The following is a 16,754-nucleotide window of genomic DNA, read 5'->3' as shown; positions in this document are numbered from 1 at the left end:
TTGTTTACTCATTTTATATATAGAGGTAATGCATTGTTGAGCTGTAAATAAAAAGATAATGCATGCAATTAGCATGCAATTCACTAGTGGCTAGCAACATAGAAGAAGGGTGCAAAGGCGCATGTCTATAGAGAATATCCAGAAAACATGGAGATATAGAGGTGGTACTAATATTACTGACAGCATTACACATTCATCCTTAACTGGTCTGGCATGCTGGCCGGTGGTAAAACTAGATGTATAATCAGGAATCTTCAGGAGTGGTCTCCAGCATTTGTATGAAATAAATTTACCTTGGCCTGTGGGTGCGGTTGGATTAGGAAGGGGAGATTGGACCCAGGAAATTGTGAAGAGGTGGTAAGAGGACTTGGGGCAGGGGGAGAGACAAATACACCTGATCTCCTAGCCCATGACTAGTACATAAAACACAGTCCTACTGATCCAGCTGTCTTCTCCTGTTTCATTGCTGGGTTTCCTGAGCCTTGAAAATTCAGCTGAGAGCTGATTAAATTTAACTGGTTTCTGAATTTCTGGGAACTTAATTTAAATATGATAACAACATTTATCCCCTATTACAAGACAGGGCATGTGTACAGCTCATATGGCAGTAGGTAGTATGCCACAGTTGCCAGAGTTTAAGCTTTTAATCCAACTTTTGCCAGTTGGGTGATTAAAATCGAGGTTCGTGATTATTTTTGTTGAGAGTGAGACAACAGTCCATTATGTAATGAATCTTCTGACATATTTCCATAATATAAGAACAAAAGCAAGTATTTTTCAAATGAACATGAATTTTTAAAATCATGTATTCTACTATTTTTTTAGATTTTGTGGGCCTTCAGACTTGAAAGACTGGTTAACAGAGCATTTCCACTTTGTTCTGGAGATCAGTGTCAGAGTATGAGGAGAGCTGACTGGAGATGAATATTGTCTTGTAAGTTAGATCATGTGCTTCTACATGTTTCCTCAATAACAGAAGTATATGAGATGAAAGCTTCTGTATATCAAATGCCCTATCAGGATGGATGTGATCCTAGGTTTCTGACACTCATCTCGGTAGAATGAACCAGCTGCTTTGCACCTGGGAGGAGCAGAATAGTCTGACTCTTTGTACCTCTTTGTAGAGATATCAGCATCATCATCTTCAGTCCCGTTAATTTGCTTTTGATTTATACCTTCCATACAACACGGCTGGAGGTCTGATTACGACATTAAGATATGTGAAACGTTCTCCTTGCCCATCTCTGCGCACCAGAGGATGTGGAAGGCCAGTGTTGCTGATCCTCCATGTTGTTAGGTCTGATGATGAGATCCCAGTGCTGATTGGGCCATAGGTAATATAATGACCCTAAGGGATTTTAGCAGAAGGCAAACCATGGATTTGAGCTTTGTCATTTGTCAAAGCTGTGATGTTTGTAGGTTTGTAAATATACTGGGCCATTAGAAATATTCAACACACTGAAATTAAAAATAAGTGATTAAAAATTCACAATTTTAGTGTTTTTAAAATGCTGCAAATTATAAACCTGAAACACATGGACAAGAGAAAATCTGCAGATGCTGGAAATCAAAGTGATACACACAAAGTGCTGGAGGAACACCCTCCAGCAGGCCAGGTAACATCTATGGAAAAGAGTACAGTTGACGTTTCGGGCTGAGACCCTTCACCAAGACTGGAAAAAAGGAGATTGTAAATTAGAGTAAGAAAGTGAGGGAGGAGAGGAAGAAGTACAAGTTAATAAGTGATAGGTGAAACTGGGAGGGGGAGGGGTGAAGTAAAGAAACATGGAAATATTTAAAACAAAATGATGTAAAATTAAACATATTACTTGGATTCTCTTTGGCCTTGTACTCTGTAGACCTAGATCTCCATTAAACTCAATAGGCCTCTAACCCTGTGCCAGATGTGAACTGACCTAGGACTGGAGTGCTGATTTCTCCAGTGAAATGCTGTCGACTGTGCCTGGCTAGTGGATTCGGTGTGGCGTTCAGTGTTAAATGTGGCATAATTTTCACTGAATAGATCTCAGATTTCCTCAGGTGCAGAAGTCTGAGGTTTATGGAAAATTTAAAGGCTGGAAGCCAACAGCCCCAAGTGGAATTACTTACTCCAGGCCGGTAAGATTTCCCCTCACCTCCACAACATCCTCCTCCCCACCCAGTTGGAATCTACACCTGAGCACTAGGTGGTGCTGTATTTCAGTGCACTAACATGCTGAGCAGTCTACCATCAGAATATAACTGTGATCAAAGTAAGCATTATTGCAATAGGTAGGTTGAGTGAACGGAAACTTTTCATTATTTTTTCTTTTCTCTACTTCTGCTTTGGAGACATTTTGTATTCTGATAAGTTTCTGGTGAACTGTTCACCATAAGCCACTCAGTTCCTAAATTGTATGGGGTATTGTTGGCTTCAGTTTGCCCAAATTAGTTTACGAAGTTAGTTGTCTGAAATTTAATTTTAAAATTATGAAGAAGACCATCTTCAAGCAGCAGAGTGCACAAATTAGATTATGTGCTCCAAATAAAGCACTGTAAGACATTTGAATGGATAAATTACTGGCTGGGGTTGGCTTGAGGATGCTTTAGTTCAATAAAGCCATGACCCAACTTAGGACAAAATTTAATGACAAGGTTTAAATTGAATTACCATGAATGTAACAAAAATCAAGTATGTATTGTCAATGGCACTGTTTCTGGATGGTGCAATTATGAAAAGTTTGAAAACAAAATAAGGATTTAGGAGAAAAGGGGTGTAACTTAATCTCCACGTTACAAACCATGTCTTTTCTAGCCCGCTTTCTTTAAACTTGACTGCTGCAACCAGTGCATTTGGCATTGGCGTCACGCTTACATTCTTATTGTCTCTCTTCTCTTCTTCCTTTTGTGTCCACACTGCTAAAATTTGACCATTGTCATAGAAAGGAAACTTTCTGATTTCTACAGTTACAATCCTTAGGGGAGAAGAAAATGTTTTCAGTCAGCAGGCATGTAACAGTTGTTTCTGGGTCTCAGTAACTTAAAGAAGGAATTAGTGAACCAAGCTATGACATAAAAGGGGAAAAAATTGCTTGAGGACCTCAAGGGGTCATGCAGCATCTGTGGAGGCAGAGAGATTTTGGTTGAGACCCTGTGTCAAGTCTGAGAGTGTAGAGGGAAGACAGTCAGTTTGAAAAGGTGAGAAGGAGGGACGATGGAGAAGCTCGCAAATGATAGATGGATTGAGGTGGGGCTGAAGGGCAGATGGGGGAGGGAGAGGTGGACATACTGACAGAGGCTGTGAAGTGATTAGTGGAGGCAACAAATGAAATTTGACAAAAGGAGGTGATGAGTAAAGTCAAATGAGATGGATGCTGGGCAAGTGGCATTGTTGTGGGGTGAGGAGGGGGTCAGGAATGGAATGGGTAGAGTACTTCGGCTACTATATGAACGAGGAGAGAATTTTGTAATTAATCTCCAAAATAGTGACAAATGAAGAGGACTTTGAAATTTCAGCTCTAGAGCAAAAGTGGAGCACATATTGAAAATCCAGGAATGCAGGGGCGCATAATCTAATGAATTAAGTACCTCAGATTTACTGAGCTAATGTATGATGAAACAGGAGGAAGATGCAGCCCCATTGACCAGTAAACAGCATTGTTTCTAGTTCCAGAACTCTGTAACAAAGATATGTTTGTGCAACATGCTTGAACAGCTTATATTTTGCAGCTTGTATTTTACATTTCAATTATATTGTTTAATGATAAATCATATTCCACAAATAAAGATGTTATATAGAATAGAAATAGTAATTAAAATAGCCTTATGTTAGAAGACACTAAGCAGTGCAACTTTGTTGATTTAATAAATGGCGTTATGCGTGTTTTCCCGAAGTTATTTCACATTCAGTTATAACATCTGGCCTGTCCCTTTAAGGGAGCCTGGATTGTAGAATTCAGTTGTGCTTTAAGCATTAGTGTGACGCATCCTGACCAATCATCAAGTCCTTTTACTAAGCCCGTAACATACTACAGAAAGTTCTAAGCAGTTATTTTTATTGAGGAGCACATAACTAGTTTTGAGTATTATTTTGAAACCACACCATGGATTTGGCATGGACGACAATTACTGATGCTTAACAGAGGTATATTCCACTATTTTAATTGTTTTATCCTTAATGACTGAAACTATTTCTTTAGATTGGTGCAGTTTTACAGACTGAATCTTGGAAAGTAAACTGTCAAAGTTTAAAAGAGGTCCAAATTTCTCTATAGTGTAAAGTCAGTGCCCTCAGCAAGTCCTTTGGAATAACTGCCAACACATCAGAGTTTATGCAGTTCATACAGGCCTGAACAGGATGTTCCTCAGTAGCTATTGGCAAATACAAGCTACAAATATCTTGGATATGAAGTAGATCATATTTACTTTCTGGGCTTCGTTCAGTGCTTAGTATGGGAATAGTACATGACAGAGCTTTCATAGTAATATAACAATATTTGAATTGATAGATAGTGAAAAGATTTTTTTCAACATCTGATGCAAAATAATGTATTTTTCCCTACAGATGGGCAGCAGTTTAGAAGTTACATCAATAAGATCATAAAACAGCTGTTGATCTGCCATCTCTTGAACATAAACACAATTTAAAGCAATCTATTTTTCATGCATAAACTTTCATAATATACTGTAAACTATACAGTATACACATACAGTGTATATATAGATTATAAATATTTCACTGAGCAACATTCTTGCTGTAATTTCTTTTCTGCATATTAATTGTAGTAAAGAATTAACTGGAGAAGGGGGTGAAATACAGAATTACTTTATACACCAGATTGGATTGTTCAGATCTTGCCCTACCTTCAATTCCAAACTTTCACAAGGTTGATGTTTAGGACTTGTATGTGAAAGCATAACAGAAGCATGAGTTAAGTTTACAAAGACAGCTGCTGATTTACTTGGGAACATGAATTTTTCTGTCTCAGACTTTGAGTCTGGTTGCTTAGCATTTTCAATACAGTTGAGAAGGAAGATTGGCAATATTTGTTACATATACATATGGATTGTACGTTCGTATAATTTTTCAGCATAGCAAAAGCTATTCAGCTCATTGTATCTATTCTGCATCTTGTGGATGAACTAACAGTGGCTTTCTCTTTCGTAAACATCTTCCGGTGAGTTCATTTTTTTAAGTTATCAATGATTCCACTTCTGTAACCCTTCTGTGAAATATAAGGGTGTAAACAGAATAAGTAGGAATGGATTGAGTGAGCTGTGTGGAGCAGCGATAACAACCATTGGGCAAAGTTTTTGTTGTAACTGGTAGCAGGATTAGGGGAGAAGATAAGTTTTGCTTCATCTAGAACAGGGAGTTTATGCCATGGACCTATACCGTTAAGCAAGGGGTCCGTGGACCCCATATTGGGAACTTCTGATCTAGAAGGAGCTCTCCAAGAGGGTACAAGATGCAGAAATCATCATCATCATGTTTAAGAAGTTTTGGGCTGCTTTCTTTTATAGCTCTTACCCAAAAGTCGATGAACCTGCTGTTGGTTCAGTTAGTTTATGGTAGCACGAGCTGTATGTTTGCCCACTTTCACTTTGTCTACATCTTTTGAAGTTTAGTATCAACTTCCTCACTGCCATTGCCAATTTAATCCCATGGAATTTAATTTTGTCGTTAAGTCCATTATGAGTTTTTTTTGTCAATACCTGTGAAACTCCACTGCAGCACATTAACAGAGAGAGATAGCTAACCATCAAAGAACTTGATTAAGTTACACTCAAACATGGTTTGTATTTAATAAAATCATCCAAGTGGTAATTGATTAACACGTGTTTTTCCAAGTGTTAATTAATTTTGTCTTGGATTTTTGGGCCAGTTTGTACCTGTTTATACTTAATGAACACTACTTTCTTTCCTGTGTTGGGCCTGCAGCTGAAGCTGTCTTATACACCAATAATATTGAGACTTTGGTTTTACGACTGAGATAATTGGAAGCATTTTAAAACAATTAAAGTTCTTTTAAATAGACTATAAACTTAAGTAGCCTAAGCTATAGAAGAGAAAATCAAATTTTAAATATCTAAAACCACTAAAGTATTGTTAGTTAAGACCATAAATGAACAGAAAAAAACTTAGCAAAATGTACCTTTTAATGTAGATAAATGACCCAATGCTAACTGATTGGGCCATGCTAAATGTGTCATCTATAACTGATGCAAAGTTGGTGCATCCTTGTACCTGTTTAGTGCTGGTGGCCAAAGATTGACTCCCAGTCCTATGAAGTGTATCTGGTCCTTTGGGCAGGTAGGCTGAATTATGCTCCTAGATCTTAATGGGTTCAAGGGTAGAGCATCCAGAGTCCTGTACCTCTGTGCAATAATGCACAATGGTGAAAATGCAGAATCAGGTCAGGTTGCATTGCATTTAACCTATGGCTCTCTGTCTGCCAATGAAGTAGATAATCAAATGTAATATGCAATGCTCAACATACTTAAAAGTTGATATTGCCTCCACCACTAATGTTAGGTTGATTGATCTCTTCTTTTATATTACAGTCCTCTGCAACCTCTCCATATCTCCCTATCTAAGGAGAATTGGAAAAATATGACCAGAGATTCTGGTTGTGCCAGCTGTCAAACGATGTCATGTTTAAGGAGTGGGTTCTCCTCACTTCTCCAACTGAAGTTCAACTGTAGTTATTGATATTGTTGATGTGGAGAACCAACAAGAGTTCACTGCTTCCAGCCCAGAAAGTATGGTTACATGCAGATTGAGGGTGGCGATCTTGTACAGAGGAAGTGTGTCAGCATGAATTGTGCTCATTGTAGATGTAATATTGGTCTATTTTGTTCTTCCTGCTTCCTCTACTCCTAGTGTCATTTATAAAATGAACATTAGCATAGTATCATACAGCATGGAAACAGGCTCTTTGGTTCAATTGGTCCATCTTAACTGTGTTCATTAATAAGCTAGTCCAATCTGCCTGTGTTTGGCCCATATCGCTCTAAATTTCTCCTATTCATGTACTTTTAAATGTCTTTTAAATGTTGCTAATATGCCCGCTTCAGCCACTATTATTAACAGCTCATTCCAAATATGTACCAACCTTTGCGTGAAGAAGTTGCAGTTAATGTCCCTTTTGTATCTGTCATCTCTGATCTTATGTCCTCTTGTTTATGCCACTCTGTCCTTGGGAGAAAAAGACTTTACTCTGCCACTGCTCCTCGTGATCTTGTATACCTCCATCAGCTCACTCCTCAATATATAAAGACCTAGTCCATGTAGCCTCATCTTGTAATTTACACACCCCCCCCTCAAGTCTAGGTAACACCTTGGTACAGCAAATCTCTTCTGCACTCCTTCAAGTTTAATAACATCTTTTCTATTGATTTCTAATGTGCAAAGTGACAATTGGTCTGCATCCAGATTGCTCAGTCGTCTGATTCTTCCTTAACTTGCCCATCATGTACCTAATGCAGAATGTGGGATGTCATCCAATGCCACTGTGCTGAATAATAATAGTAATTCCAGAAATATTTTAAGTTTGACTATGCTAATCTGTATAGAATAGAAACTAATTATCTTAATATTGAAGAAGATTGATAATGACTTAATACAGTAGATATCTTCCTTGCCTGAGAGAGTGGTTGAAGTAGAGTTGCTGACAGCAGAATCAGAATCAGGTTTATTATCACTGGCATGTGACGTGAAATTTGTTAACTTAGCAGCAGCAGTTCAATGCGATACATAATCTAGCAGAGAAAAAAACAAACAAAAGAAATAAACAAGTAAATCAATTGTGTATATTGAATAGATTAAAAAACGTGCAAAAGCAGAAATACTGTACATTTTAAAAAAAAGGTGAGGTAGTGTCCAAAGATTCAATGTCCATTTAGGAATCAGATGGTAGAGGGGAAGAAGCTGTTCCTGAATCATTTAAGAAGGGTCTAGTTGAGCACCTGAATTGTTCAGACACAGGAAGTATGGACCAAGTACAGAGAGATGGGATTAATACAGAAGAGTGCCCATTAGTCAGTATGGACAAGTAGGATATAATTCCATCACTTTGCACACTAGATATTCAATTCTAAGAGCAAAAATAATCTAGCTGGTGATTATTGTATATGCACATGATTAAATCATTTTGTTTTGTGACAAGTACATACAAAGGACTGATTTCCTCATTGAAACTAAGTGTTTTAGCCCTCCTCACATGTATATGCTGTCATCAGTCGGTAACTTTGGTATCAGTTCTGTAACTTTCTTGCCTGTTGTGTTGGTTCCTGATCTTGCAATCTCTTAGCTTAACTCATCGCTTTTTTGTGACCTCTGAACTGTAGTCAATCTTGTCTCGATCAGGAACAGATTTATTAGTGCACATCACTTTGTTATCTTCAAGTGTGTCTGTTGCTACGATCATTTGATCTACACACATATTTCTGATAGTAAATCTGGTTTTGGACCACACGCTGGGACAATGTCACTAAGTTCCCATTACTGATTCTCATTGTTGCTCATTGGTCTAGTAGTTCTTGACTTTTCCACCTAGACTAATTGCTTTTCTTTGTCCCAGTCTGATTAGCAGGCCCTAAATGCCTGCCTCAGATGGCATTTTAACCAACGAGAACAGGGCTTGTGGAAACACTGGTCAGTGTAATTTGGCCCAAAAGTTTAAACTGAGAGAGAAATTTTAGAAAATTCTGTTGGAGAAGTAGGTAGAAAAAAATACTTGTGTATTTAAAGAGGTCTGTTGCTTAAAGATGTCTGTGATTATATCTACAAACCCTAACATGTGTTTTTCAAAAGTCATTGAAGAGTGGTGAAATCCCTAAGGACTGGAAATGGGCTAACCCATTGTCCTAGTGTATAAGAAGAGTGACCATACTGACCCTGGTAAAGGTAGACCGGTAAGCTTAATGTGCATCGTAAGTAAGATAATGGAAACAATAGTAAAGAATGAGATGGTAAAGCTGATAAGAAGGGGCATGTTAACAGAAACCCAGCATGTGTTCAGAAATATGCTGGTGTTCTATGACAAGGCAGATAAATTTTATGATAACAATAGAGTGGTTGATATCATTTACTTGCATTTTCAGAAGGCTTTTGACAAGGTACCCCGTAAGAGGTTAATAATCAAATCACAGGAGGTAGGGACTCGGAGTAAGATGTGCGAATGGGTGCAGATTTGGCTTAAAAATGGTTAGGGTGTGAGGATCACTTTCACACTTAGAAGATGTTAAAAATGGGGTTCCACAGGGATCAGTTTTGGGGCAGCTGCTGTTTTTAATTTACATTAATGACTTGGATAAGCACATATCAAATAAACTAGTAATGTTTGCTGATGACACAAAATTAGGGGGGGATGGGCTGAAAATGTTCAGCTGCAGAATCAATACAGTAAGATCTCAACAAAATCCATATGTGGGCAGATAAATGGCAGATGATATTTAATGTATGTAAATGTAAAGTATTACATATAGGAAGTAGAAATATTAGATATAAATATACAGTCGGGGTCCTTAGTTAGAAAGTGCGTTGTATGAGAAAGAGTGGATGTCCTGGTAGACTCATCGCTATCAACACCTAGACAACGCATGGAAGCGATTGGAAAGGCTAATAGAATGTTGGGCTATAGAATGTGCTCAGTGGAGTTCAAGTCTAGAGATGTTGTCCTTGAGCTGCATAATACACTTCTAAGGCCACACTTTTGAGTACTGTGTACAATTTTAGTCTCCATATTGTGTGAGGGATGTGAAGGCACTGAACAGAGTTCAGAGAAGGGTGACTAGACTTGCTGCAGGTCTGCAGGGTATGAGCTAAGAAGAAAGATCGAAAGAATTATATCTTTTTAGCCTAAGCAGACGTAGAGTGAGATAAGACATGATAGGAGTGTTGAATATCAATAAGGGTATAAGAAAAGTTGTTTTCTAGCTGCTACTTCAAAATTAATCCATCATCAAGGACACGGGGCCATAGGTGGAAACTGGTTAAAGGGAAATTTCAGAGTAAAATCAGGAAGCATTTCTTTACACAGCGAGTTATGGACACATGGAACAAACAATCTAGTTGTGTAGTTGAGAGTAGTACCTTAGGGACTTTCAAATCTAAACTGGATAATTATTTCAACACACTGGATGAATAGGAATTTGGCAAGTTCAGCCCAGTGGTCTTCTAATGTTCTAAAGCACATGAAATTGTTGAATAGAATACAGCGTTGAGGTATTTATTTGTTGAAGTATTTATGTGATTATTTGTTGATGTCTCCATTGCAGGAAATCTTTTGTCTTTAAATTTAAATTGGTGACTATTTACTGTATGTGCCGATTTCTTCATATCACAAACCTTTTAACCTCATTTCTTAACTCATGTTGAAGGCTGGCAGGGTGGTGAGGGTGCAGTGAGGTTCACTGGTAACTCAAGAAAATATTTACTTGGCTGAGTTGTAAGAAATATATGTTCTTGTGTGTCAGTTCAATTGTTCAGTTTATCCATGAACTGATGTTATGTGGATGATGTGGTGAACAACCAACAGGAACAAGAAGTTGCTTAGCTTCATGCAGCTGCTGAGAAATAAATGGACAGTTCCCAGCATGATGCAAGTGAAGGACCCAAAGGCATTGATTATGGTCATATGTTGCAGCAAGTGGCCCCTAAGGTTCCTTCTGGGACCAGAAGCACAGTTGAACTTTTCCTTCCTACCCCACATAAGCATTGAAAATATTTTAAATGCTGAGTTTAATACAGACAAGTGTGAGGTATTGCACGTTGGAAGGACAAACCAAGGTAGGACATACAGGGTTAATGGTAAGGCACTGAGGAGTGCAGTAGAACAGAGGGATCTGGGAATACAGATACAAAATTCCCTAAAAGTGGCGTTACAGGTAGATAGGGTCGTAAAGAGAGCTTTTGGTACATTGGCCTTTATTAATCAAAGTATTGAGTATAAGAGCTGGAATGTTATGATGAGGTTGTATAAGGCGTTGGTGAGGCTGAATCTGGAGTACTGTGTTCAGTTTTGGTCACCAAATTACAGGAAGGATATAAATGAGGTTGAAAGAGTGCAGAGAATGTTTACAAGGATGTTGCCGGGACTTGAGAAACTCAGTTACAGAGAAAGGTTGAATAGGTTAGGACTATATTCCCTGGAGCGTAGAAGAATGAGGGGAGATTTGATAGAGGTATATAAAATTATGATGGGTATAGATAGAGTGAATGCAAGCAAGCTTTTTCCACTGAGGCAAGGGGAGAAAAAAACCAGAGGACATGGGTTAAGGGTGAGGGGGGAAAAGTTTAAAGGGAACATTAGGGGGGGCCTCTTCACACAGAGAGTGGTGGGAGTATGGAATGAGCTGCCAGACGAGGTGGTAAATGCGGGTTCTTTTTTAACATTTAAGAATAAATTGGACAGATACATGGCTGGGAGGTGTATGGAGGGATATGGTCCGTGTGCAGGTCAGTGGGACTAGGCAGAAAATGGTTCGGCACAGCCAAGAAGGGCCAAGAGGCCTGTTTCTATGCTGTAGTTTTTCTATCGTTTCTATGGTTTCTCTAGGGCTGCATCTGACCCTGGATCCATTTTGCACTGTTGACATTGTGCGCGTCTCATCTACATTAGGATTAAAATAAAAATCCATTTCTAAATTACATCGTTAGATCACTATACTTCTGAATAGTTATGGAATTCTGATGATGTCCAAAATTGCCTGTGGATATGGCACTAAGTGTAATTGTGCTCTAGTTCTAAGTCTTTTTGTTTGGTCCCTTCTCTTTGGGCACAAAATGTATTGGATTTTGGAGGTATTCAAATTTGGCCTGAAGTTGGATCTAGGAATTTATTTATCTTTGATAAGAACCAAAGGTCTGGAAAACATTCACACTGGTTACTGGTTATGCTCTGTCCGCCAGAGAAAGCAGGAACTCTCAATGGCCACACATTTTAATTCCACGTCCCATTCCCATTCTGATATGTCTATCCACAGCCTCCTCTACTGTCAAGATGAAGCCACACTCAGGTTGGAGGAACAACAGCTTATATTCCATCTGGGTAGCCTTCAACCTGATGGCATGAACATTGATTTCTCTAACTTCTGTTAATGCTGCACCTCCCCTTCGTACCCCATCCCTTATTGATTTATTTATTATTTTTTCTCCCCCTTTTTTCCCTCTCTTTTTTCTCCCTCTGTCCCTCTCACTACAACTCCTTGCCCATCCTCTGAGTTCTTTCCCCCTCCCCTGTTCTTTCTCCCTAGGCCTCCCATCCCATGATCCTCTCCCTTCTCCAGCCTCGTATCCCTTTTGCCAATCAACTTTCCAGCTCTTAGCTCCATCCCTCCCCCTCCTGTCTTCTCCTATCATTTCAGATCTCCCCCTCCCCCTCCCACTTTCAAATTTCTTCCTATCTCTTCTTTCAGTTAGTCCTGATGAAGGGTCTCGGCCCGAAACGTTGACTGTGCTTCTTCCTATAGATGCTGCCTGGCCTGCTGTGTTCACCAGCATTTTTTGTGTGTGTTGCTTGAATTTCCAGCATCTGCAGGTTTCCTCGTGTTTGCACTGGTTACTTATTGATATATAAACCATCCTCACTGGTAGTTGTTAAATATAACTGTAATTGCCTTCTCAGAACAGAGGGAAGAAAAACAATAGCATCTTAGTACAAATATATAGTCATACAGATCTGTGATTGGAATTTGAATATTCAGCTCTGGTAGATCATTGACATTCATGAAACTTTGTTTAAAATATTTAATGACATATGTTGGCTCTTTCATGAAGATATAACTGCATTGAATTTAATTAAAATTCTCCATGGAATAGTGTTCTGAACGTCTACCTTTGAAGGACCATAATTGGTTATATAGCAGTAAAACCTATGGTATTTGGTTTTGAATTTCCATTTCCTTTTGCTATTTCATACTAAAATTGACTTTGGTATGCTGAAATACTTCACAATTTTTTATTTGTCCATTTCAAAAGGCGCAGATGCAATTCATATTTTTTGTATGGCAATTGGACAAGAATGTTTAAATAACTTATTCTCCTTTATTTATCTAGTTGTGGATTTTACATAGAGGCAGAAACTGTTTCTTTTGACTTCTATATATTCCTGAAAGATCCTTAATGGAATTTGGTGTTGGGGTAATTTATAATCAGGGTTAAGTTATTGACCTTTTATAAAGTCTTCAAGTACTCTTTGATGGACACTTTTCCTTCATGGTAGGCTGTTTCTCTAAATGAAATCCTGTAATTGGCCATTATGGCTGTCCACTGGTGATGGAACTGTTGCCAAAGAATAGCTTTTAGTAGGGACCCTATTATATCTCGTGAAATTGCAATATGATCAGATTCCATCATTGTAATGCTGTTCTGTACAGGTGAAGAAAAGATGGGCAAATGCAGAAAACACAGTTTCCTGTAGGTAACATTTGTTGTTATGTAACCAATCTTTTCAAAGGCCTGTCCTTTATTAGAAAATGAAATTATTGAGAGGCAGTTTTGAAAACAAAGTGATCGACCTGAGCATGAGTGGAACACATACAGAGCATACTGGGTAGAAATATTTACTCTGTGATGAGACAAATTCAGCACTGCCACTTTGCTGCTCAGATTTCACTGATTTTTTACTGCTCTAGCATGACTTTTCATCCCATTGGCTACATTCATCCAATAATAAAGTGACAGATTAAACTAGCATATACCAAGACTTTTTGTTGGTACCAACAACATAATACATAGTTGAATGGGGCATAATGATTACATTCATTAGATAAATATTTTGGCTAATCTGCTGCATACAAAACTAATGAGAATTATAGAGCTGTTTTATTTCTATTGGCTGAATTTTACTGATTAACAAAAATGATTATGCTTAATGGGAAAATATTACATTATTGAAAATTGCATTTTGCTCATACTCTTTAAATGAATGACCTACCTGCCATTATTATGTAGAAATATTAAAGTGTCTGATCTATCACTGTAGGCCTCAGAAGTGCTAGCTTGGTAATGACTATCTCTTTATATATCTTACTGAAAAGAAAATCATCAGATTTTATCTAGACAAAAAATGCATGACTATTATATGCAGAATTCAACAATTAATACATACAGTAAATCAGATTGTCGATAAAAATGGAACAGGATACAAGAAGATAAATGGAACTGGATACATGAAAGTAGACATATCAATGAAAGGAAAGCCTAAATAAGCTACATGAGCTACCTATTAGTTGTCGTGATGCCAAAAGGTGGTCATCACTTTTAGACATGAGAGCATGTGGGAAACTTACTTTAGAAAAATGCAAGGTGTAAATAAACTTTACAACAGAGTATTTGGATCTATTTCAAGAGTAAATTTCTCTTTCTCAATAACAGAATATCAGAATTTGTAAACTATTCATCAAGAGAAGTAATTTACATTGTGAATAATAAGTAAAGGTTGGCTGCAATGGATTTAGAAGTCGTAAATAAAATAGAGAATGAATTTATAAAAATTAGCAGGAGTTATTGACATAAAGACCTGGCTGGTGGCATAGTAGCATCAGTGTTGGACTTTGGGACAAAAGGTCCCGGGTTCGAATCCAGCCAGCCGGCTCCTCTGCACGCTTTCCATCCATGCTGGGTTACGAGCTGGTGATCTCTTTGGAAACTCACCCGGCAGAAGGCAATGGCAAACCACTGCTGTAACTTGCCTCGTACGCGAATCCCCACTACGTCAGAGAGGCGTGGAGGGAAATCGTCCACTAACTGGAGAAACTCCGGATGCGACGTACCTTTCCTTTCCTATTGGTATAAGGGTAAATTGTGCTTATGTTCAGACTCTCAGCAACCTGAACAAGGCTATTAAAAGGAAATTGTCCTGTTGAGGAACTTTCATCAGTGGTGTACAAATGAAACAATTTTGATAAATTTTGATTTTTTTTAGTTTTTAGTTTTGAAATTGGATATCATAAATTCAAATGAAATAGCCAGAATTTGTATTCTTAAGGCTTTTATCATTGACCTCAAAGTTGAACCTCCACAAGGATCTTCGGACATCTGAAAGTTTCTTTTTGTATTTACTGACAATTTTCAAGAAACAGTTAAAACTATCTGAATTTACAACAACATACATCAAAGTTGCTGGTGAACGCAGCAGGCCAGGCAGCATCTATAGGAAGAGGCGCAGTCGACGTTTCAGGCCGAGACCCTTCGTCAGGACTAGTCCTGACGAAGGGTCTCGGCCTGAAACGTCGACTGCGCCTCTTCCTATAGATGCTGCCTGGCCTGCTGCGTTCACCAGCAACTTTGATGTATGTTGCTTGAATTTCCAGCATCTGCAGAATTCCTGTTGTTTGAATTTACAACACTTGTGATTCCATCAGATTACCTCAGCATTCCATTGTAAGCCTGGAAACAAAAACTATTTTTAAAAATATGATAAAAAAAATTAATCAGTGTGTTAAATGCAAATAAAATCATCAAAAGTTATAAGCTTGATATCTTTACAAACTAAACTCCCTTATTAGAATTAAAATTTTATTTCTTATATCCATCTCACAACGTGAGGGAGTAAAAATCTTTATGTTGCGTCTCCGTCGCTATGTACAAGCAGTAAGGAAGTGAATGTGGCAGGATACTGCCCAAAGACTAAAATTGTATACATAATTGTTTTGTATACTTGTATGTACAGTCAGATATGTAATCAGATCAATGTGTATTGATAAGTCTGATGGCCTGGCGAAAGAAGGCTATATATTTAAATATTCTGTGAATGAATTGGAATAATCAAATAAATTATAATTTTTTGATCACCACGAGTTGCTAAGCAGTAATTATATGAACTACAGGTCTTAAAAATTCAACTAGATCTTAATATATTCAACTTAATTGACATTTTGGTTGTGTAAGCTCATCTGATTTCCATTGATTGTGCTATAGGAGGCTAAACTAGCACGGACTGAAAAGAAAACTGAAAATAGCATGGCCTCAAAATCACTGCATTGCTACTACACAAGTGGGCAATCATGTGTGTTCACTGCATTGCTGCTACATAGATGGGCAAATGTGTTCAATATTGTCTTTTATAATATAGTGCTAATACTGAACATTTTCATTTGCTATATTTTATATTGAATGTACATAGAACACAGGTGCGGGTCATTTGGTCCACAATGTTATGCCAAAATAATTCAGTTAGTAATCAAATGTTCAGCTAAGTTGATCTCTTTTGCCTGCACGATGTACATGTATGTACATCTACTTCCTACACATATATGTGCCTATCTCAGAGCCTTTTGAATGCCTCTTATTTGCCTGCACCATTGCCCCATTAAGAGTCATCCAGGTACCTGTCACTCTTGTGTTTTTAAAATAAAAAGTTTCTGGTGATGTTTTAAATGACTGTGTGTAAAACTCCACTAGTCCATATAACGTATAACAATTACAGCACGGAACAGGCCATCTTGGCCCTTCTAGTCCGTGCCGAATGCGTTCACCTAGTCCCACCGACCTGCAGTCAGCCCATAACCCCCCATTCCTTTCCTGTCCATATAGCTATCCAATTTTACTTTAAATAACAATATAGAGCCTGCCTCTACCACTTCTACTGGAAGCTCGTTCCACACAGCTACCACTCTCTGAGTAATGAAGTTCCCCCTCGTGTAACCCCTAAACTTTTGCCCCCCAACTCTCAACTCATGTCCTCTTGTTTGAATCTCCCCTACTCTCAATGGAAAAAGCCTATCCACGTGAACTCTATCTATCCCCCTCATAATTTTAAATACCTCTA

At 38.2% G+C, this 16,754-nt stretch overlaps 1 protein-coding gene across 9 annotated transcripts in view; it reads left to right on the top strand.

Annotated features, from left to right (window-relative positions):
- The window catches only part of LOC134356788 (microphthalmia-associated transcription factor-like), a 267,666-nt gene that overhangs the window by 19,877 nt on the left and 231,035 nt on the right, over positions 1–16,754 (top strand). The window contains exon 1 of one of the 9 annotated variants that reach the window (XM_063067927.1): positions 4,013–4,123. The exons of the other annotated variants lie outside the window; for them this stretch is intronic. The gene's annotated coding sequence lies outside the window, so the exon portion shown is untranslated. Of the gene's footprint in view, positions 1–4,012; positions 4,124–16,754 lie in introns of those variants that run through there. 9 annotated transcript variants of the gene reach the window in all.

The sequence above is a fragment of the Mobula hypostoma genome, chromosome 15 (assembly GCF_963921235.1).
Source record: "Mobula hypostoma chromosome 15, sMobHyp1.1, whole genome shotgun sequence".
Lineage (NCBI taxonomy): Eukaryota > Metazoa > Chordata > Chondrichthyes > Myliobatiformes > Myliobatidae > Mobula > Mobula hypostoma.
The sequence above is the reverse complement of the archived record's forward strand: the minus strand, read 5'-3'. Positions and strand labels throughout refer to the sequence as shown.